Raw genomic sequence first — 24,778 nt, 5'->3', positions numbered from 1 at the left:
CTGCAACATAATTTGTTCCATCCCACTGTGTTCCAGTGGTATGGCTGCTTCAGCTTCTATCGTTACAGATTCATCGTAGAAAGTGCTGGGGTGGGATTACAGCCTGTTCATTTCTATGCTTGACTTGGCTGAATGGCTTTCGTCATATGAATGGTAAAAAGGGATCAATGTGGCTATACAAATAAATTAAAACATGTTAACTCTGCCCAAAGCACAAATACATGACAGGAAAGCAGGAAATCATTAGGCCTACAACATGACAAGAAAATATCAACATATAGCACACACCAATTATGTGTATTTTATGTAATTATTATCCACAAAACAATGGCAAAGAGGAATCATAATTTCAGATTTTTTACTTGAGGGAGGCTTACAACAATTCTAGGACACCGGAAGAAGTAAATGCTATTTTGAAAAACTTGTCTACTTTAGATAGAACAAAAAATACCTATTCAATATCTTCTTCAGTCATCATCAGATTAGTGCCTGAAATGGCCCTTCCCAAGGTTCTTCCAAAAGCATGGGACAAGATTAGGCTGTGTGTTATAGGGTTAGATAGGCCTATGGAGATAGGTCTAGCCTATAACCTACACTGACATGACCATTACAGGTGGGCTTGTGACACCAAACCATACTGTCAACTCACAAGACAAGACATAAGAATAAACAAACAAACACTTAATGTATAAGTCCAATATGCAAATTTGAGTTACGTACCAGAGGAAACAAGGTTGACCCATCTCTGGTTGAAGTTAATTATCTTAACCATGATAGCATTCCTGGAAAAGCATTGACACTGGCTCTGTAGTCCCATCAAAGGACACACGGCAGAATGAAATTGACAAAACAGTTGACCAAGGTAAGATACAAAATATTTACAGGCCTACAGTACCTGTCCAGCACAATGCATCCTCTCTCACCTGTTCCATTTGGCAGACATTTCTAATTGACATTTTCAGGTGGTCTCATTCTAAGGTAAGAATGCCAGTTGCTGGCTGGTCCATTCCAGTAAGTTGACGGAGAATCACTCCAACACGTTTTTGAAACTGTAAATTGACATCCATCCGGGTAATTAGGTCAAGGCTAGAAGGGATCCTGCTTTTGTCAAATTAACGTCAAAAGTAGATTTGTTTTGTGAATTTTAGCTAACCCTAACCCTTTTCCTAACATGAACCTAATTCAATTCAATTAAAATCAAATTGTATTTGTCACATGCGCAGAAGACAACAGGTGTTGTTCACCTTACAGTGAAATGCTTACATACAAGCTCTTAACCAAAAATGCAGTTTTAAGAAAAAGTGTTAAGTAAAAAATAAATGAGTAAAAAGTTAAAAGAACAGCAGTAGAATAACAGTAGTGAGGTTATATACAGGGGAACCCGCTAGAGAGTCAATGCGCAGGGGCACCGGTTAGTTTAGGAAATTGAGGTAATATGTACATGTAGGTAAAGTTAAAGTAAAAATGATCCTAACATGCTGTGTTAATTCTCCTAACCTGCTGCGTAAGTTCTCCTAACCTGCTGTGTTAATTCTCATGCTGGGTTAAGCTGGGTAAGTCCTCCTGACCTGCTTTGTTAGTTCTCCTAACCTGCTGCGTAAATTCTTGTAAACTGCAGGGTTGATTCTCCCACACTGCTGAGTACGTTCTCCTAACCTGTTGTGTTAATTAACCCTATCTGCAGTGTTAGCTCTCCTAAACATCAGATTAGATCAGATCAGCTCTCATAACCTGCTGTGTAAACTCCCCTAATCTGCAGAGTAAGATATCCTAAACTGATGGGTAAGCTCTCCAAACCTGCTGTGTTAGTTCTCCTAAACTGCTGTGTTAGTTCTCCTAAACTGCTGCGTTAGTTCTTGTAACCTGCTGTGGTAATTCTCCTTACCGGCTGTGTTAATTCTCCAAAACTGCTGTTAGCTCTCAAAAACTGCAGTGTTAATCCTAATGGGTAAGATTAATCAATCAATCAAATGTATTTATAAAGCCCTTCGTACATCAGCTGATGTCACAAAGTGCTGTACAGAAACCCAGCCTAAAACCCCAAACAGCAAGCAATGCAGGTGTAGAAGCACGGTGGCTAGGAAAAACTCCCTAGAAAGGCCAGAACCTAGGAAGAAACCTATAGAGAGGAACCAGGCTATAAGGGGTGGCCGGTCCTCTTCTGGCTGTGCCAGGTGGAGATTATAACAGAACATGGCCAAGATGTTCACAGATGACCGGCAGGGTCAAACAATAATAATCACATTGGTTGTAGAGGGTGCAACAGGTCAGCACCTCAGGAGTAAATGTCAGTTGGCTCTTCATAGCATATCATTCAGTGAGTCTCTACCGCTCCTGCTGTCTCTAGGGAGTTGAAAACAGCAGGTCTGGGAAGGGTAGCACGTCCGGTGAACAGGTCAGGGTTCCATAGCCGCAGGCAAAACAGTTGAAACTGGAGCAGCAGCACGACCAGGTGGACTGGGGACAGCAAGGAGTCATCAGGCCAGGTAGTCCTGAGGCACGGTCCTAGGGCTCAAGTCCTCTGAGAGAGAGAGAGAAAGAAAGAAAGAAAGAAAGAGAGCAAACTTAAATTCACACAGGACACCGGATAAGACAAGATAAATGCTCCAGATATAACAGACTGACCCTAGCCCCCCGACACATAAACAATTGCAGCATAAATACTGGAGGCTGAGACAGGAGGGTCAGGAGACACTGTGGCCCCGTCCGACGATACCCCCGGACAGGGCCAAACAGGCAGGATATAACCCCAGCCACTTTGCCCCCAAACCCCCAAACCACTAGAGGGATATCTCAACCATCAACTAGCCACCCTGAGTATACCCCACAAAGATCTCCCCCACGGCACAACCAAAGGGGGGGCGCCAACCCGTACAGGAGGATCACGTCAGTGACTCAACCCACTCAAGTGACGCACCCCTCCTAGGGATGGTATGGAACAGCACCAGTGACTCAGCCAGCAAGGGTGGTTCGTTGCTCCAGTGCCTTTCCGTTCACCTTCACACTCCTGAGCCAGACTACACTCAATCATAGGACCTACTGAAGAGATGAGTCTTCAATAAAGACTTAACGATTAAGACCAAGTCTGCGTCTCTCACGTGGATAGGCAGACCATTCCATACAATTGGAGCTCTATAGGAGAAAGCCCTGCCTCCAGCTTTTTGCTAGGAATTCTAGGTACAATAAGGAGGCCTGCGTCTTGTCACCTTAGCGTACGTGTAGGTATGTGCAGGACCAAATCGGAAAGATAGGTAGCAGCAAGCCCATGTAATGCTTTGTAGGTTAGCAGTAAAATCTTGAAATCAGCACTTGCCTTAACAGGAAGCCAGTGTAGAGAGGCTAGCACTGGAGTAATATGATCAAATTGTTTGGTTCTAGTCAAGATTCTAGCAGCCGTGTTCAGCACTAACTGAAGTTTATTTATTGCTTTATCCGGGTAGCCGGAAAGTAGAGCATTGTAGTAGTCAAACATAGAAGTGACAAAAACATTGATACATTTTTCTGCATAATTTTTTGACAGAAAGCTTCTGATTTTTGCAATCTGTCCTTGAAACAGTCTTGATATATTAGTTGAAAGAGAGATAAGGGTCCAGAGTAACGCCGATGTCATTCACAGTTTTATTTGAGATGACTGTACAATCATCATGATTAATTGTCAGATTGAACAGAATGTCTCTTTTTTTCTTGTGACCTAGAACTAGCATCTCTGTTTAAAAGCAGAACATTTGCCGCCATCCACTTCCTTATGTCTGAAATACAGGCTTCCAGGTAGGGCAATTTTGGGGCTTCACCATGTTTCATCGAAATGTACAGCTGTGTGTCGTCCGCATAGCAGTGAAAGTTAACATTATGTTTCCGAATGACATCACCAAAAGGTAAAATATATAGTGAAAACAATAGTCGTCCTAAAACGGAGCCTTGAGGAACACCGAAATGTACAGTTTATTTGTCACAGGACAAGCCATCCACAGAGACAAACTGATATCTTTCCGACAGATAAGATCTAAACCAGGCCAGAACTTGTCCGTGTAGACCAATTTGGGTTTCCAATATCGCCAAAAGAATGTGGTGATCGATGGTATCAAAAGCAGCACTAATGTCTAGGAGCACGAGGACAGATGCAGAGCCTCGATCTGACACCATTCAAAGGTAATTTACGACCTTCACAAGTGCAGTCTCAGTGTTATGATGGGGTCTAAAACCAGAGTGAAGCGTTTTTGTATACATTGTATATATTTGTCTTCAGGAAGGCAGTGAGTAGCTGCGCAACAGCTTTTTCTAAAATTTTTGAGAGTAAATGGAGATTTGATACAGGCCGATAGTTTTTTAAATATTTTCTAGGTCAAGGTTTGGCTTTTTCAAGAGGCTTTATTACTGACACTTTTAGTGAGTTTGGTAGGTCAACGAGGTCAATGTAAATGTTAAGTAAATGTTAAGGTCAACTACGAGACAGCCTATAGGGAGGAGGTCAGAGACCTGGCCGGGTGGTGCCAGATAACAACCTATCCCTCAACGTAACCAAGACTAAGGAGATGATTGTGGACTACAGGAAAAGGAGCACGCCCCCATTCTCAACAACGGGGCTGTAGTGGAGCAGGTTGAGAGCTTCAAATTCCTTGGTGTCCACATCAACAACAAACTAGAATGATCCAAACACACCAAGACAGTCGTGAAGAGGGCACGACAAAGCCTATTCCCCCTCAAGAAAAGTAAAAGATATGGTACCAAAAATTCATAAAAAATCCTGCAATGTGATTTTCTGGATTTTTTTTCTCATTTTGTCTGTCATAGTTGAAGTGTACCTATGATGAAAATTACAGGCCTCTCTCATCTTTTTAAGTGGGAGAACTTGCACAATTGGTGGCTGACTAAATACTTTTTTGCCCCACTGTATGCAGAGTCGCTTTAACTATACATTCATGTACATACTAACTCAATTGGCCCGACCAAACAGTGCTCCCACACATTGGCTAACCTGGCTATCTGCATTGTGTCCCACCACCCGCCAACCCCTCTTTTTACGCTACTGCTACTCTCTGTTCATCATGTATACATAGTCACTTTAACCATACCTGCATGTACGTACATACTACCTCAATAAGCCTGACTAACCGGTGTCTGTATATAGAGCCGTTTATTATGTTCAACATAGGAGGGCCAAGCACAGGAGTAGCTCTTTCAGTAGTTTAGTTGGAATATAGGGTCCAGTATGCAGCTTGAAGGTTTAGAGACCATGATTATTTTCATCAACGTGTCAAGAGATATAATATTTAAAAACTTGAGTGTCTCCCTTGATCCTAGATCCTGGCAGAGTTGGGCAGACCACTGAGTTTTAAAGGAATACTCAGATTTAAAGAAGAGTCCGTATTTTGCTTTCTAATGATCATGTTCTTTTCCTCAAAGAAGTTCATGAATTTGTCACTGCTGAAGTAGAAGCCATCCTCTCTTGGGGAATGTTGCTTTTTAGTTAGCTTTGCGACAGTATCAAAAATACATGTTGGATTGTTCTTATTTTCCTCAATTAAGTTGGAAAAATAGGATGATCGAGCTGCAGTGAGGGCTCGTCGATACCCATTTCCGTTCCAATTTTCTGGAAGCTTGCTCAGGTATTTTCTGTATACCAGGTAGCTAGTTTCGTACGACAAATGTTTTTTGTTTTTAGGGGTGTGACTGCATCTAGGGTATTGCGCAAGGTTAAATTGAGTTCCTCAGTTAGGTGGTTAACTGATTTCTGTACTCTGGCGTCCTTGGGTGGGTGGAGGGAGTCTGGAAGGGCATCTAGGAATCTTTGGGTTGTCAGAGAATTTATAGCACGGCTTTTGATGATCCTTGGTTCGCGTCCGAGAAGATTATTTGTTGCGATTGCAAACGTAATAAAATGGTGGTCTGATAGTCCAGGATTATGAGGAAAAACATTAAGATCCACAACATGTATTCCACGGGACAATACTAGGTCCAGAGTATGACAGTGGCAGTGAGTAGGTCCAGAGACATGTTGAATAAAACCTACTGAGTTGATGATGACTCTGAAAGTCTTTTGGAGTGAGTCTGTGGACTTTTCCATGTGAATATTAAATTCACCAAAAAGTACAATATTATCTGCCATGACTACAAGGTCCGATAGGAATTCAGGGGACTCAGTGAGGAACGCTGTATATGGCCCAGGAGGCTTGTAAACAGTAGCTGTAAAAAGTGATTGAGTAGGCTGCATAGATTTCATGACTAGAAGCTCAAATGACAAAGTCTGGGGTTTTTTTGCAAATTGAAATTTTCTATCGTGAATTCTAGCAACACCTCTGCCTTTGCGGGATGTGCGGGGGATGTGGTCACTAGTGTAACCAGGAGATGAGGCCTCATTTAACACAGTAAATTAATCAGGTTTAAGCCATGTTTCAGTCAGGCCAATCACATCAAGATTATGATCAGTGATTAGTTTGTTGACTGTAACTGCCTTGGAAGTGAGGGATCTAAAATTAAGTAGCCCTATTTTTTGAGATGTGACATATCACAATCTCTTTCAATAATGGCAGGAATGGAGGAGGTCTTTATTCCAGTGAGATTGCTAAGGCGAACACCGCCATGTTTAGTTTTTCCAAACCTAGATCGAGGCACAGACACTGTCTCAATGGCGATAGCTGAGCTGACTACACTCTGTGCTAGTGGCAGGCTCCACTAAGCTGGCAGGCTGGCTAGCAGCCTGCTGCCTGGTCTGCACACTAACTCATTGTGGAGCTAGGGGAGTTAGAGCCCTGTTTATGTTCGTAGATAAGATGAGAGCACCCCTCCAGCTAGGATGGAGTCCGTCACTCCTCAACAGGCCAGGCTAGGTCCTGTTTGTGATTGAGTCCCAGAAAGAGGGCCAATTATCTACAAATTAAATGTTTTGGGAGGGGCAGAAAACAGTTTTCAACCAGCGATTGAGTTGTGAGACTCTGCTGTAGAGCTCATCACTCCCCCTAACTGGGGGGGAGACAATTACTCGACGCCGACACATCTTTCTAGCCGATTTACACGCTGAAGCTATGTTGCACTTGGACACATCTTTCTAGCTGATTTACACGCTGAAGCTATGTTGCACTTGGCGAGCTCCGACTGTTTCATCCTAACATTGTTGGTGCCGACGTGGATTACAATATCCCTATACACTCGCCAGTTTTAGCTTTAGCCAGCACCATCTTCAGATTAGCCTTAACGTCAGTAGCCCTGCCCCCGGCTAAACAGTGTATGATCGCTGGATGATTTGTTTTAAGTCTAATACTGCGGGTAATGGAGTCTCCAATGACTAGGGTTTTCAATTTGTCAGAGCTAATGGTGGGAGGCTTCGGCATCTCAGATCCCGTAACGGGAGGAGTAAAGAAAAGGGAAGGCTCGGCCTCTGACTCCGACCTGTTGCTTAAAGAGGAGAACCGGTTGGAAGTTTCTGTCGGCTGAATGAGCGACACCAGTTGAGCTATCCAACAGCATTTCCTTCCAGAAGCCATGAGAAAATTTTCCGGCTGCGGGAACTGTGCGAGGGAATTTAAACTTCAATCTGTACTTACTGGTGGCACAGACACTGTTTCATCCTTTCGTACACTTAAATTACCCTTGCCTAACAATTGCGTCTGAAGCTGGGCTTGCAGCACAGCTATCCTCGCTATAAGGCTATCGTTCTCTTGTATATTATGAGTACAGCGACTGCAATTAGAAGGCATCATGTCAATGTTACTACTTAGCTTCGGCTGCTGGAGGTCATGACGAACCAAGTCCAGATAAAGCGTCCGGGGTGAAGAAGTTGAATGAAAAAAAGTTGAGCGAGGGAAAAACTTAAAATATAAACAGTAATTAAAAAGTAAAAAACGTAAAGTTGGCAGGTAGCAAAGTAAGGATAACAACTAACCGCACAGCAGCACGTAAACAAGTCTACAAATTGTGACCTGAAATTGAGTATGACGATAAGAATGCGGTGACTGACAGAGTCTAAATCCTTGGCCAGATCTCCTAACCTGCTTGGTAAATTCTCATAATCTGATGTGTTAATTATCCTAACCTGCTGTGTAAATTCTCCTAACCTGCTGTGTTAATTATCCTAACCTGCTGTGTAAATTCTCCTAACCTGCTGTGTTAATTTTCATAACCTACTGTGTTAGTTCTCCTAACCTGCTGTATTAATTCTCATCACCTACTGTGTTACTTCTCCTAACCTGCTGTGTAAATTCTCTTAACCTAATGGGTAAGATCTCTTAACCTGCTGTGTTAATTATCTTAATCTGCTGGGTAAGTTCTCCTAACCTGCTCTGAAAATTCTCCTAACCTGCTCCGTAAGTTCTCCTAACCTGTTGCGTAAGTTCTCCTAACCTGCTGAGTAAGTTCTCCAAACCTGCCGGGTAAGTTCTCCTAACCTGCTGCATTATCTGTCATAACCTGCTGTGTTAGTTCTCCTAGCCTGCTGGGTATGTTCTCCTGGCCTGCTTGGTTAGTTATCCTAACCTGCTGCGTAAGTTATCCTAACCTGATGCGTATGGTCTACTAACCTGCTGTGTAAGTTTTCCTAACCTGCTGCGTAAGTTCACCTCGCCAGCCTGGTAGTTATCCTAAACTGCTGTGTTAGTGCTCCTAACCTGCTGTGGTAATTGTCCTTACCTGCTGTGTTAATTCACCTAACCTGCTTTGGTAAGTTCTCATATACTGCTGTGTAAATTATCCTAATCTGCTGCGTAAATTCTCCTAACCTGCTGCGTAAGTTCTCCTAAACTGCTGCATAAGTTCTCCTAACCTGCTGCGTAAGTTCTAATAACCTGCTGCGTAAGTTGTCCTAACCGGCTCTGTTAATTCTCCTAACCTGGTGTTTTAATTCTCCTTACCTGGTGTGTTAGTTCTCATAACCTGCTGTGTTCGTTCTCCTGACCTGCTGGGTAATTTCTTCTAACCTGAAGTGTTAATTCTACGAACCTAATGCGTAAGTTCTCCTAACCTGCTATGTTAATTACCCTAACATGCTTTGTTCATTTACGCAGCAGGTTAGGAACATTATCCTAAACTGATGCGTAAGTTATCCTAAACTGCTGCGTTAGTTCTCCTAATCTGCTGTGTTAATTCTCCTAACCTGCTGAGTAAGTTAAATTCTCCTCACGTGATGGGTAAATTCTTCTAATCTGCTGTGTTAATTCTCCACACTGCAGTTTTAATTATCCTACACTGCTGTGTTAATTCCCCTAACCTACTGTGTTAGTTCTCCTAAAATGCTGGGTAAGTTCTCCTAACTTGCTGTGTTAGTTCACCTAACCTGCTGGGTAAGTTCTCCTAGCCTGCTGCGTAAGTTCTCCTAGCCTGCTGCGTAAGTTCTCCTAGCCTGTTGCGTAAGTTTTCCTAACCTGCTGCATAAATTCTCCTAACCTGCTTTGTAAGTTCTCCTACGTTGCTGCATTAATTGTCAACACCTGCTGTGTAAATTGTCATAACTTGCTGTGTTAGTTCTCCTAGCCTGCTGGGTAAGTTGTCCTAGCCTGCTTTGTAAGTTATCCTAAACTGCTGTGTTAGTTCTCCTAACCAGCTCTGGTAGTTCTCCTAAACTGCTGTGTTAGTTCTCCTAACCAGCTCTTGTAGTTCTCCTAAACTGCTGTGTTAGTTCTCCTTACCTGCTGTGGTAATTCTCCTTACCTGCTGTGTTAATTCTCCTCATATGTAGGGTAAGTTCTCCTAACCTGCTGTGTTAATTCTCTGAATATGCTGTGTAAGTTCTCCTAGCCTGCTGTGTTAATTCTCCTAACCTGCTTGGTAAGTTCTACTAACCTGCTGGGTAAGTTCACCTAACCTGCTGGAGAGTGAACTCCGAACCTGTTGTGTTACAACTGAACCTGTTGTGTTAGATCCCCTGACCTGCTGCGTAAGTTCTCCATCCTGCAGTTTTAATTCTCCTAACCTGCTGTGTGTCACGTTCTGACCATCGTTCGTGTGTGTTTTCCTTGTTTTAGTGTTGGTCAGGACGTGAGCTGGGTGGGCATTCTATGTTGGATGTCTTGTTTGTCTATTTCTATGTCTGGCCTGATATGGTTCTTAATCAGAGGCAGGTGTTAGTCATTGTCTCTGATTGGGAACCATATTTAGGTAGCCTGGGTTTCACTGTGTGTTTGTGGGTGATTGTTCCTGTCTCTGTGTTTGTTTGTGCACCAGTATAGGCTGTTAGGTTTTCTCGATACGTTTCTTGTTTTTGTTAGTCTATTCATGTATAGTTTCTTCATTAAAGAACCATGAATAATCACCACGCTGCGTTTTGGTCCGCCTGTTCAGAACTGCCAGTCTACAAGGAGCTGCCACCACAACAGGACCAAGCGGCGTGGTGACAGGCAGCGGCAGCAGGAGCTACGAAGTCTGGAGTACACGACTTGGGAGGAAATAGACAGGTGGGCGGTCGACCCAGGGAGAGTGCCGGAGCCCGCCTGGGATTCGATGGAGCAGTGCGCGGAAGGTTATCGGAGAATGGAGTTGGCGAAGCAAGCGCGGCGCGGACGGAAGCCCGAGAGTCAGCCCCAAAAATGTCTTGGGGGGCTCACAGGGAGTATGTCTACGCCAGGTAGGAGACCTGGGCAAACTTCCTGTGCTTACCGGGGGGCTAGAGAGACCGGGCAGGCACCGTGTTATGCTGTGGTGCGCACGGTGTCTCCAGTGCGGGTGCATAGCCCGGTGCGGTACATTCCAGCTCCACGTATCGGCCGTGCTAGAGTGAGCATCGAGCCAAGTGCCATGAAGCCGGCTCTACGCATCTGGTCTCCAGTGCGTCTCCTTGGGCCGGCTTACAGCCTTGCGCTCGGTGTCTCCGGTTCGCCTGCATAGCCCAGTGCGGGCTATTCCACCTCGCCGCACTGGCAGGGCGACCGAGAGCATTCAACCAGGTAAGGTTGGGCAGGCTCAGTGCTCAAGAGCTCCAGTGCGCCTGCACGGTCCGGTCTATCCAGTACCACCTCCACGCATCAGCCCTCCGGTGGCAGCTCCCCGCACCAGGCTTCCTGTGCGTGTTCTCGGCCCAGTACCACCAGTGCCAGCACCACGCATCAGGCCTACAGTGCGCCTCGTCTGTCCAGCGCTGTCAGAGCCTTCCTCCTCTCCAGCGCTGCCGGAGTCTCCCGCCTATCTAGTGCTGCCAGAGCCTTCCGCCTCTACAGCGCTGCCGGAGTCTCCCGCCTGTTCAGCGCAGTTGGAGCTTTCCTCCTCTCCAGCGCTGCCGGAGTCTCCCGCCTGTTTAGCGCTGCCAGAGCTTTCCGTCTCTACAGCGCTGCCGGAGTCTCCAGTCTGCAAGGAGCTGCCAGTCTGCAAGGAGCTGCCAGTCTGCAAGGAGCCGCCAGAGCTGCCAGTCTGCAGGATGCCGCCAGAGCCGCCAGTCTGCAAGGAGCCGCCAGAGCCGCCAGTCTGCAAGGAGCCGCCAGAGCCGCCAGTCTGCAAGGAGCCGCCAGAGCCGCCAGTCTGCAAGGAGCCGCCAGAGCCGCCAGTCTGCAAGGAGCCGCCAGAGCCGCCAGTCTGCAAGGAGCCGCCAGAGCCGCCAGTCTGCAAGGAGCCGCCAGAGCCGCCAGTCTGCAAGGAGCCGCCAGAGCCGCCAGTCAGCATGGAGCAGCCAGAGCCGCCAGTCAGCATGGAGCAGCCAGAGCCGCCAGAGCTGTCAGTCAGCATGGAGCAGCCAGAGCTACCAGTCAGCATGGAGCAGCCAGTGCCGCCAGTCAGCATGGAGCAGCCAGATCCGCCAGTCAGCTAGGATCCGCTATTCAGCCAGGATCCGCCATTCAGCCAGGATCTTCCAGATCCGCCAGTCAGCCAGGATCCGCCAGTCAGCCGGGATCTGCCAGAACTGCCAGTCAGCCAGGATCTGCCAGAACCAACTACCTGCCTGGGCTTCCTCTCAGTGCTGAGCTTCCTCTCAGTCCCGAGCTACCCCTCAGTCCCGAGCTACCCCTCAGTCCCGAGCTACCCCTCAGTCCCGAGATACCCCTCAGTTCCGAGCTACCCCTCAGTCCCGAGATACCCCTCAGTCCAGTGGGGTCCTTGGTGAGGACTACTAGGCGAAGGTCGGCGGCGAGGGTCGCCTATCTAGGGACGCTAAGGATATGGACTAAGACAATTATGGAGTGGGGTCCACGTCCAGCGCCAGAGCCGCCACCGCGGACAGATGCCCACCCACACCCTCCCCTATAGGTTTAGGTTGTGCGTTCGGAGTCCGCACCTTGGAGGGGGGGTACTGTCACGTTCTGACCATCGTTCGTGTGTGTTTTCCTTGTTTTAGTGTTGGTCAGGACGTGAGCTGGGTGGGCATTCTATGTTGGATGTCTTGTTTGTCTATTTCTATGTCTGGCCTGATATGGTTCTCAATCAGAGGCAGGTGTTAGTCATTGTCTCTGATTGGGAACCATATTTAGGTAGCCTGGGTTTCACTGTGTGTTTGTGGGTGATTGTTCCTGTCTCTGTGTTTGTTTGTGCACCAGTATAGGCTGTTAGGTTTTCTCGATACATTTCTTGTTTTTTTATTGATCGTGTGTCGTCTTTATTAAACATGAATCATCACAACGCTGCATTTCGGTCCGACTCTCTTTCACCGAAAGAAAACCGTTACACTGTGTTAATTATTCTAAGCTGCTGTGTTAGTTCTCCTAAGCTGCTGTGTTAGTTCTCCTAAGCTGCTGTGTTAGTTCTCCTAAGCTGCTGTGTTAGTTCTCCTAAGCTGCTCTGTTAGTTCTCCTAAGCTGCTCTGTTAGTTCTCCTAAGCTGCTCTGTTAGTTCTCCTAAGCTGCTCTGTTAGTTCTCCTAAACTGCTCTGTTAGTTCTCCTAAGCTGCTCTGTTAGTTCTCCTAAGCTGCTGTGTAAGTTCTCCTGACATGCTACGTAAGTTCTCTTGAACTGCTAGGTAGGTTCTTCAAACCTGCTGCGTAACTTATCCTAACCGTAAGTTATCATAAACTGCTGGGTAAGCTCTCCTAACCTGCTTGGTAAAATTTCACTATCTGCTGTGTAAGTTCTCCTAACCTGATGTGTTAATTCTCCTAACCTGCTGTGTTAGTTCTCCTAACATGCTGGGTATGTTCTCCTAACCTGTTGGTTATGTTCTCCTAACCTGCTGTGTCAGTTCTCCAAAACTGCTGTGTTCATTTTCTTTACCTAATGGGTAAGATATCCTAACCTTCTCTGTCAGTTCTCCTAACCTGCTGTGTCAGTTCTCCAAACCTGTTGTGTTAGTTCTCCTGGCCTGCTGTGTAAGCTATCCTAACCTGCTGTGTTAGTTCTCTTAACCTGCTGTATCAATTCACATAAGATGCTGCATAAGTTCTCTTCACATGCAGGGTAAATTCTTCTAACCTGCTGTGTTAATTATCCTAACATGCAGTGTAAGTTCTCTTAACCTGCTGGTTTTGTTCTCCTAACCTGCTTTGTTAGTTTTCCAAACCTGCTGCATATGTTTCTTAAACTGCTGGGTAGATTATCCTAACCTGCTGCTTAAATTCTTCTAACCTGCTGTTTTAATCCTCCGTTCTGCAGTTTTAATTCTCCTAACCTAGTGTGTTAGTTCTCCTAACCTACTGTGTTAGTTCTCCTAACCTGCTGCCCCTAACCGTAAGTTCTCCTTAACTGCTGGGTAGGTTCTCCTCACCTGCTTTGTAAGTTCTTGTAACCTGCTGTGTTCATTTTCCTAACCTGCTGGGTAAGTTATCCTAAACTGCTGTGTTAATTCTCCTAACCTGCTGTGATAGAAGAGGAGTGGGAGGCCCTGGTGCATAACTGAGCAAGAGGACAAGTACATTAGAGTGTCTAGTTTGAGAAACAGACGCCTCACGAGTCCTCAACTGGCAGCTTCATTAAATATTACCCACAAAAACGTCTAAACGTCAACAGTGAAGTGGCTACTCCGGGATGCTGGCCTTCTAGGCAGAGTTGCAAAGAAAAAGCCAGACTTTTTCCAGCCAGACCAAAAAAAACATGTGGTCGAAATACAACATTTCAGTTAATCGTACATCATTTTTTTTTTAAGTCGAGGAGCCTTAAGTTCTTGTAAAATAGCTGTCATGTACCTCTATTACCATCATAGACCACTAGTAAGGAGGTTAACTCTAAATCTTCAGGGGATGTAACTGTGGGTTCAAGGGCCCCTCGCGTCAAGCTTTTTTTGTTAAGAAAAAACTGTTCACTGCTGGTCCTCGACACTAGATTCAAATAAGGAGCATGTGACGAAGTGGATGATTATAATAATGCATATAAAATGTTGTACATGTAGTAAGTGTGGCCTACACGTCTGTTATATAGCCTATATTGTAGGGGGAATTATTTATGTAGCAGTAGCCTTTATGTCGGTCTGCAAGAAGGACTTCCGTTTGTAACACACTAACAAAATAAATGTAATTTTACATTTCAACTGGAAAAACGGTATCTCTCCTTGGATTCGAATTTGCCACAAACTGCAAAATGACCGGGAGCCATACTAGCTAAACTGTATGCTATTCGTCCAATTGCAATGTCGCACATGTTTTAGTAATATCTAATAGCAGAATTGACTTCAGTTAAGGACACTTTTGTGAAAAGTGTTCAATCATGGTCAACTATGCCAACATTTGTAATTGGCTGATGCAGATTTGTTCTCAAGTATGGACCCATAGGGTTCAGATGTATTTACTGCTGAATCTCAGGTTGCCACATTTCAGCTAGCCCTAGCCCTAAACTGTCTGCATCACACAAGTGCAGCATGTCAAAATCTGATTGGATGCATTTGCTCTATTCCCATTTTTTGTTGGTGGTGCACTCTTTGATGGTGTGTACATCTTACAGAGTGTGGCTTAATGGCAGTTTGCCTCCAACCACTATGCTGCAGTAAGGAAAAGCTAGATTGATTAGTGCACAAATTAACGCAAGAAAGAGATCATTCTCCCTCCATAAACTAATTTGCTGTCCTGGATCTCTTATTAATAAGTCAATCCAATTAACATTTCCAAAGAAATGGCTATTGCTGTAGTAAATCTACTAAATTCAATAAACTTAATTACAATAAATTCAGTAAACATTTAGATTGAATGCAGTAGCTGTGTCACTTACACCACTAGGATGCTTTAAGCATAATTTAATAAAATGGCAAAGGAACCTCTGCAAAGCCACTTAACCTTGTAAAAGCCTTGAATACACATTAAGCTAAAGCTTATTTGGACAGGAATAGATAATAATTGATCTGGATTTCTTTGCAAATATTTGATCACTCCATCTAAGTTGTTATTGGGTGACTTCACTGTGGTCGCCTCTAATTGCTGTTTGTCACTGGTCTCACTTGTCATTCGGTGCAAAGCTCGGAGGCCACTTTTTCTTTTGGATCCCAAGAAGCCGGCAGAAGTCAATACTGGGGGATCCTAATCTTTCTGGGTTTAGTCATGATGTAGCATGCTTTATTCCTAATGAGCGGTGATTAGAAATATATGAGCTGTGCTGTAGCTCAAAATCTTCTGTGCAGGAAGGCCATTGTCAAGTCTGCCCAACAGCACTAGACTACATGCAGCACTACAGGAAAAAGCAGCATAATAAGAGTGAGCAAAACCTTGTTTGAATACTGTAGTTCAATGCAAGAAAAAAAGATTGTTGACTCTGAAGCTAAGATTCTAGTCCACTTCTCTCAGATGTTCACCTGTGTTGCACAGCTGGTTTGTGAAGGAGTGAGGGTACTACAGTATTACCTCGATAACTAGTATCCCAGTAAGGCCTTGAAATTAACTTTGCCGTCTTTCCATAGGTCCAGTATAATTCCTGAGTTACAGGAGACCCTGTCTGAGGCCCTTCCAGAGCTGACCACAGAGCCCATCACTGGAGTTGTTGTGGTGGTGTGCCGAAGCAAGCAACCTGCTGGATACTTTTTTGTAAGTAACTTCTTGCTTTTTTAATCATTCACTCTTTTAGATTGAGGATACATTATGAAGCATATTATTTAATAAAAGCATATAGCAATGCTTATCATGGAATATAAATAAATGTTACTGCACTTCGCTCAGCATTTTCCAGTTACTTTGACTTCAACCTCATTTGAAGGCAAATTAATTATGTTATGCATATGCATATGTTGTAAAGTAGGTACAGTACTATTTTGGTAAATTCAATACCTTCTGTAATCACCATTTGATCAAAACCGTGTTCTCAATATCACTGCTGTGTTGCTGTGGATTCTACCATTTTGTTTTTGGAAGGTAGCCATGAAGCACTTGGACATGCCCTTGGCTATCACTTCTGAGCAGTGTTGTGTTTTTTGTGAGACGAATCAAATAACTAATTCATGCAGTTTACTTTGATGATGGAGATGATTACTGTAGACCTATTTGTTGCCATTAGTCCTTTAGCCTTACCAAAGGCTATGGTTTAACAACCCTTGGTGAATGCCCCCCACAGTTCTGGCACTGTGTCACCATGTTTGTTTAACACTCTCAGCGAAGAGGGGTTCCCGGCTGTTTGGCACCCCAGCAAGTTTGAACAATCTGGTTGTGAGAGACAGAGGAAAGTAGGACAGCAATATCACTGGCCCATGGGAACCATGTTTATATTTTTGAAAGAGTGAGAAGTGAGAGCTAGCGAGATGGAGAGAGGAAGATGTTTTGTGAATTTAGCAAAGCACAAAGCATTCACAGTGATATAGCCTGAAGTGGGCTCAAGGGCAGATCTCTTCTCCTTTTCTTTCTCTACCCTCTCTCTTTCTTTTTCCTTCCTCTCATCCCCTTCTCTCTCTTCCTGCCCCAACCCACACAGCCCAACTGTTGTAATCTCGGGTGGGTTATGGTGGGTTGGCATTGTGACGATGCGTTCCCTACTGGCATTGGGACTGCATGCATACCACATGGCAGTGAACGAGAATGAAAATGCTGCTTGACTTCCTGCATGGTTCCTTCAGTAGGATAGATCCCTCTGTTACTGAAGGGAATGGAGGTGTTGCTCCGCTTTGGTAGTCTGGTTACGTCAATGGTAAGTCATGTTCTTCTGCTGTTCATGTGGCTAGACCTTCTTTGGTTGCTCCTTTTTGAATTTCTCTTCAACAATGACTGCTTTTTAGAAATATGTTTTATGCCGTAGTAGATCAATGAGCTGATTAACTCTTTTGCTCTCCACTACAGTGCACTCACATCTCAGACCTTGAACAGGTTGTTCCTACACAAGAGAGCAGGCCCAGATCAAACACTGCTCCACAGGGATCGGGATCTTAGCTCAAGCTGCAGCAGCCGCCCCACATCAAACACCTTAAGCGGGCACTGACACTGACACAGACACTTAGGGCCGCAAAGGGAAGCTGGGTGTCATTCAAATTTGCCTGAGCATATAACATACTACCCTCATGAACACATTAACATAAGTTTATTTGAAGGAGTGTGTTGCTAGCCTGAGATCTGAGCCTCCTGTAATTGGCTAGGACCTCCGCTGAATCGGTTGACCAACCTCTGATGACTCTGAATCTTGTGTCCGTTTAATATACTGTAGAAGCAGGGTTGGGTAGGTTACCTTCCAAATGTAATCCGTTTCAGTTACTAGCTTCCTGTCCAAAACTGTAATCAATAACGTAACTTTTGGATGACCCAAACTCATTAACATAATCGGATTACTTTCAGTTACTTTTGGGTTGCTTCATCCTTAGAGGCATTCAAATAAGACAAAAGGATCCATCAAACACATTTGGTGTGTCATCATAGTGGTCTCTGACTTGTTGTAAGACTCAATCACATGGAACAAACTTAAAATTGCGCCTATTTTCAATGCTGAAATTAATGTCGTTGAGAAAACAGAAAGGTGTCAATGTATTTTTACCCAAACATACTTTTTTTAATTGAAAAGTAATCCAATTGTTAAGGTGCGTGAATGAGGACCCAAAAGCGAATTAACGTAAACAGAGCTTCTTTAATAACAAAACAAACGTAGGCTCAGATGGACCGGCAGGTTCCGACAGGACAGGACAAGGTTGCAGCAAACATGACGATAGTCTGGTTCAGGCATGAAACACAAACAAGAATCCGACAAGGACAGGAACAAAAACAGAGAGAGATATAGAGGACTAATCAGAGGGAAAAAGGGAACAGGTGGGAAAAGGGGTGACGAGGTAGTTAGGAGGAGACAAGGAACAGCTGGGGGAAAAGAGGGGGAGAAAAGGTAACCTAAAACGACCAGCAGGGGGAGACAGGGTGAAGAGAAAGGACAGAAACAAGACACAACATGACAATACATGACAGTACCCCCCCACTCACCGAGCGCCTCCTGGCGCACTCGAGGAGGAAACCTGGCGGCAACGGAGGAAATCCTCGATCGGCGCACGGTCCAGCACGTCCCGAGAGGGAACCCAACTCCTCTCCTCAGGACCGTACCCCTCCCAATCTACTAGGTACTGATGACCACGGCCCCGAGGACGCATGTCCAAAATCCTACGGACCCTGTAGGTGGGTGCGCCCTCGACAAGGATGGGGGGGGGGGGGGGGGGGAAGACGAGCGGGGGCGCGAAGAACAGGCTTGATACAGGAGACATGGAAGACCGGGTGGACGCGACGAAGGTATCGCGGAAGAAGAAGTCGAACTGCGACAGGATTAATGACCTGAGAAATACGGAACGGACCAATGAACCGCGGGGTCAACTTGCGAGAAGCCGTCTTAAGGGGAAGGTTCTGAGTGGAGAGCCAAACTCTCTGACCGCGACAATATCTAGGACTCTTAGTTCTACGCTTATTAGCAGCCCTCACAGTCTGCGTCCTATAACGGCAAAGTGCAGACCTGACCCTCTTCCAGGTGCGCTCGCAACGTTGGACAAAAGCCTGAGCGGAGGGGACGCTGGACTCGGCGAACTGAGATGAGAACAGCGGAGGCTGGTACCCGAGGCTACTCTGAAAAGGAGATAGCCCGGTCGCAGACGAAGGAAGCGAGTTGTGGGCGTATTCTGCCCAGGGGAGCTGTTCTGACCAAGACGCAGGGTTGCGAAAAGAAAGACTGCGTAAGATGCGACCAATAGTCTGATTGGCCCGTTCTGCTTGACCGTTAGACTGGGGGTGAAAGCCGGAAGAGAGACTGACGGAAGCCCCAATCAAACGGCAAAACTCCCTCCAAAATTGAGACGTGAATTGCGGACCTCTGTCCGAAACGACGTCTGACGGAAGGCCATGAATTCTGAAAACATTCTCGATGATGATTTGTGCCGTCTCTTTAGCAGAAGGAAGCTTAGCAAGGGGAATAAAATGAGCCGCCTTAGAGAACCTGTCGACAACCGTAAGAATAACAGTCTTCCCCGCTGACGAAGGCAGTCCGGTGACAAAATCTAAGGCGATGTGAGACCACGGTCGAGAGGGAATGGGAAGCGGCCTGAGACGGCCGGCAGGAGGGGAGTTACCGGACTTAGTCTGCGCGCAGACCGAACAAGCAGCCACGAAGCGACGCGTGTCATGCTCCCGGGTGGGCCACCAAAAACGCTGGCGAATGGAAGCAAGCGTACCCCGAACGCCAGGGTGGCCGGCTAACTTGGCAGAGTGAGCCCACTGAAGAACGGCCAGACGAGTAGGAACGGGAACGAAAAGAAGGTTCCTAGGACAAGCGCGCGGCGACGGAGTTTGAGTGAGTGCTTGCTTTACCTGCCTCTCAATTCCCCAGACAGTCAACCCGACAACACGCCCCTCAGGGAGAATCCCCTCGGGGTCAGTGGAGGCTACTGAAGAACTGAAGAGACGAGATAAAGCATCAGATCAGGCTTGGTGTTCTTAGAGCCCGGACGATAAGAAATCACGAACTCGAAACGAGCGAAAAACAGCGCTCAGCGCGCCTGACGCGCATTAAGTCGTTTGGCAGAACGGATGTACTCAAAGTTCCTATGGTCAGTCCAAACGACAAAAGGAACGGTCGCCCCCTCCAACCACTGTCGCCATTCGCCTAGGGCTAAGCGGATGGCGAGCAGTTCGCGGTTTCCCACATCATAGTTACGTTCCGACGGCGACAGGCGATGAGAAAAATACGCGCAAGGGTGGACCTTGTCGTCAGAGAGGGAGCGCTGAGAAAGAATGGCTCCCACGCCCACCTCTGACGCGTCAACCTCGACAACGAACTGTCTAGTGACGTCAGGTGTAACAAGGATAGGTGCGGATGTAAAACGATTCTTGAGGAGATCAAAAGCTCCCTGGGCGGAAACGGACCACTTAAAGCACGTCTTGACAGAAGTAAGGGCTGTGAGAGGAGCTGCCACCTGACCGAAATTACGGATGAAACGACGATAGAAGTTCGCGAAGCCGAGAAAGCGCTGCAGCTCGACGCGTGACTTAGGGACGGGCCAATCAATGACAGCTTGGACCTTAGCGGGATCCATCTTAATGCCTTCAGCGGAAATAACAGAACCGAGAAATGTGACGGAGGAGGCATGAAAAGAGCACCTCTCAGCCTTCACAAAAAGACAATTCTCTAAAAGGCGCTGGAGGACACGTCGAACGTGCTGAACATGAATCTGGAGTGACGGTGAAAAAATCAGGATGTCGTCAAGGTAAACGAAAACAAAGATGTTCAGCATGTCTCTCAGGACATCATTGACTAATGCCTGAAAGACAGCTGGAGCGTTAGCGAGGCCGAAAGGAAGAACCCGGTATTCAAAGTGCCCTAACGGAGTGTTAAACGCCGTCTTCCACTCGTCCCCCTCCCTGATGCGCACGAGATGGTAAGCGTTACGAAAGGTCCAACTTAGTGAAAAACCTGGCTCCCTGCAGGATCTCGAAGGCTGAAGACATAAGAGGAAGCGGATAACGATTCTTCACTGTTATGTCATTCAGCCCTCGATAATCTATGCAGGGGCGCAGGGACCCGTCCTTCTTCTTAACAAAAAAGAACCCTGCTCCGGCGGGAGAGGAGGAGGGGACTATGGTACCGGCGGCAAGAGCTACAGACAAATAATCTTCGAGAGCCTTACGTTCGGGAGCCGACAGAGAGTATAGTCTACCCCGGGGGGGAGTGGTTCCCGGAAGGAGATCAATACTACAATCATACGACCGGTGTGGAGGAAGAGAGGTGGCCCTGGACCGACTGAACACCGTGCGCAGATCGTGATATTCCTCCGGCACCCCTGTCAAATCACCAGGCTCCTCCTGTGAAGAAGAGACAGAGGAAACAGGAGGGATAGCAGACATTAAACATTTCACATGACAAGAGACGTTCCAGGAGAGGATAGAATTACTAGACCAATTAATGGAAGGATTATGACAAACTAGCCAGGGATGGCCCAAAACAACAGGTGTAAAAGGTGAACGAAAAATTAAAAAAGAAATGGTTTCGCTATGATTACTTAGAAACAGTGAGGGTTAAAGGTAGCGTCTCACGCTGAATCCTGGGGAGAGGACTACCATCCAGGGCGAACAAGGCCGTGGACTCCCTTAACCTTTCTGATCTCCCCATCCCGGATCCGGGTTCGTGAATACAGACTCAAGCTCATTACCATAACGCAACGTTAACTATTCATGAAAATCGCAAATGAAATGAAATAAATATGCTAGCTCTCAAGCTTAGCCTTTTGTTAACAACACTGTCATCTCAGATTTTCAAAATATGCTTCTCAACCATTGCAAAACAAGCATTTGTGTAACAGTATTGATGGCTAACGTAGCATTTAGCATTAGCATTCAGCTGGCAACATTTACACAAAAAAACAGAAAAGCATTCAAAAAAATCATTTACCTTTGAAGAACTTCAGATGTTTTCAATGAGGAGACTCTCAGATAGCAAATGTTCAGTTTTTCCTGAAAGATTATTTGTTTAGGACAAATCGCTCCGTTTTCTGCGTCACGTTTAGCTATGAAAAAACCCCTGTATCCAGGATTGTGTAAATCTATCAGCAAGCTCATTAGCATAACACAACGTTAACTATTTATGAAAATCGCAAATGAAATGAAATAAATATGCCATCTCTCAAGCTTAGCCTTTTGTAAACAACACTGTCATCTCAGATTTTCAAAATATGCTTCTCAACCATAGGAAAACAATCATTTGTGTAAAAGTAGCTAGCTAGAGTTAGCATTTCGCGTTAGCATTTAGCGTTAGCATTAGCGTTAGCATCCAGCACGCAACATTAACAAAAACATAAAAGCCTTCAAATAAAATCATTTACCTTTGAAGAACTTCTGATGTTTTCAATGAGGATACTCTCAGTTAGATAGCAGATGCTCAGTTTTTCCAAAAAGATTCCTTGTGTATTAGAAATAGCTCCGTTTTATACATCACATTTGGCTACCAAAAAAAATCCATAAATTCAGTCCTCAAAACGCAAACTTTTTTCCAAATTAACTCCATAATATCGACTGAAAACATGGCAAACGTTGTTTAGAATCAATCCTCAAGGTGTTTTTCACATATCTCTTCATTGATACATCGTTCTTGGACACATGCTTTCTCTCCTGAATCCCAGGAGAAAATGCCTGCACCTGAAGATTACGCACAAATTTAGACAAAGGACACCGGGCGGACCTCTGGAAAATGTAGTCTCTTATGGCCAATCTTCCAATGATATGCCTACAAATACGTCACAATGCTGCTAAGACCTTGGGCGAACGACAGAAAGTGTAGGCTCATTCCTTGCGCAATCACAGCCATATAAGGAGAGAATGGAAAACAGAGCTTCAGAAATTCTGCTAATTCCTGGGTGATGCATCATCTTGGTTTCGCCTGTAGAATGAGTTTTCAGACCCCTTACCTTTTTCCACATTTTGTTACGTTACAGCCTTAATCTAAAATTTCTTAAATAAATGTTTTTTCTCATCACATTTATTAAAAATACAAAACAGAAATTTAGACCCTTTGCTATGAGGCTCAGGTGCATCCTGTTTCCATTGATCATCCTTGAAATGTTTCTACAACTTGATTGGAGTCCACCTGTAGTAAATTCAATTGATTGGACATGATTTGGAAAAGCACACACCTGTTTATATAAGGTCCCACAGTTGACAGTGCAAGTCAGAGCAAAAACCAAGCCATGAGGTTGAAGAAATTGTCCGTAGAGCTCAGAGACAGGATTGTGTCGTGTCACAGGTCTGGGAAAGGGTACCAAAACATTTCTGCAGCGTTGAAGGTCCTCAAAAACACAGTGTCCTCCATCACTCTTAAATGCTCTTACTCTTACTAGAGCTAGCCACTTGGCCAAACTTTGGTAAGGGAGGTGACCAAGAACCCGATGGTCACTCTGACAGAGCTCCAGAGTTCCTCTGTGGAGATGGGAGAACCTTCCAGATGGACAACCATCTTTGCAGCACTCCACCAATCAGGCTTTTATGACAGATGTAAAATGTGGTCTACTGTATTAGCACAATGATTTGTCTTCAAGCTCACATGATTTGGAAATAATCTACTATATCAGATTATTTTTTTTTGGTATGGTTTCAATGGTAGCAGCTGTCTTTCATAGCCTTTTCCCAGCTAAAGTCCCACGAGGCTGCCTATTGTAGGTGCTCGCTCTCATTATTAACTCAGTGACGTTTTCCGTCTTTTGAGATCTGTCAGGAATTATCAGTACTACCAATAGATTGACCTATTCCATAGCAGTTTTTAATTTGTGCAGAATTGGCAGTTGGATATGTCAGTCAATCAGCCCACTTTATATGTGTACATATATATGTGTACAGCCCACACTCAACGTCAACAAAACTAAGGAGATGATTGTGGACAGCAGAGGGAACACCCCCCTATCCACATCGATGAAACAGTAGTGGAGAGGGTAGTAAGTTTTAAGTTCCTCGGCGTACACATCACAGACAAACTGAATTGGTCTACCCACACAGACAGCATCGTGAAGAAGGCGCAGCAGCGCCTCTTCAACCTCAGGAGGCTGAAGAAATTTGGCTTGTCACCAAAAGCACTCACAAACTTCTACAGATGGACAATCGAGAGCATCCTGTCGGGCTGTATCACCCCCTGGTACGGCAACTGCTCCGCCCACAAACGTAAGGCTCTCCAGAGGGCAGTGAGGTCTGCACAACGCATCACCGGGGGCAAACTACCTACCCTCCAGGACACCTCCTCCACCCGATGTCACAGGAAGGCCATAAAGATCATCAAGGACAACAACCACCCGAGCCACTGCCTGTTCACCCCGCTATCATCCAGAAGGCGAGGTCAGTACAGGTGCATCAAAGCTGGGACCGAGAGACTGAAAAACAGCTTCTATCTCAAGGCCATCAGACTGTTAAACATATAATGTTACATACCCTACAATATTCATCTCATATGTATACGTATATACTGTACTCTATATCATCTACTGCATCTTTATGTAATACATGTATCACTAGTCACTTTAACTATGCCACTTTGTTTACATACTCATCTCATATGTATATACTGTACTCAATACCATCTACTGTATCTTGCCTGTGCCGCTCTGTACCATCACTCATTCATATATCTGTATGTATGTATGTACATATTCTTTATCCCCTTACACTTGTGTCTATAAGGTAGTAGTTTTGGAAATGTTAGCTAGATTACTTGTTGGTTATTACTGCATTGTCGGAACTAGAAGCACAAGTATTTCGCTACACTCACATTAACATCTGCTAACCATGTGTATGTGACAAATAAAATTTGATTTGATTTAACATCAAAATTACAAGTTCAGAGTTCAAAGATTGATATAAAGTCAGATATGTGATTCTTCTGTTCTTCAGACTTTTGGAAAGTGGAAGTGGAAACACTTACAGTAATGAGCCCTGTTGGACGATGGGAGCCACATAACAGTAGATAGTATAAAGAAAATCGAGAGCAAATGCATCCAAACTTTTCTCCTGCTTCTACCTCTGCGTCTCTGCAATTGGTGTTT

General features: G+C 45.2%; 1 long non-coding RNA gene across 1 annotated transcript; it reads right to left on the bottom strand.

Moving 5' to 3' along the window:
• Positions 1–268: 268 nt before the first annotated feature.
• On the bottom strand, positions 269–22,570 carry LOC149982820 (uncharacterized). The gene is made up of 3 exons (XR_016496940.1): positions 22,079–22,570; positions 21,649–21,710; positions 269–2,521 (listed from the first exon to the last, which is right to left on the bottom strand). It is a non-coding gene; the product is annotated as an uncharacterized LOC149982820 (long non-coding RNA).
• Positions 22,571–24,778: the final 2,208 nt, after the last annotated feature.

Source organism: Oncorhynchus mykiss, chromosome 6 (assembly GCF_057628025.1).
Source record: "Oncorhynchus mykiss isolate SJ-2025 chromosome 6, ASM5762802v1, whole genome shotgun sequence".
In the NCBI taxonomy this organism is placed as follows: domain Eukaryota; kingdom Metazoa; phylum Chordata; class Actinopteri; order Salmoniformes; family Salmonidae; genus Oncorhynchus; species Oncorhynchus mykiss.
This window is presented reverse-complemented; position numbering and strand designations above follow the sequence as displayed.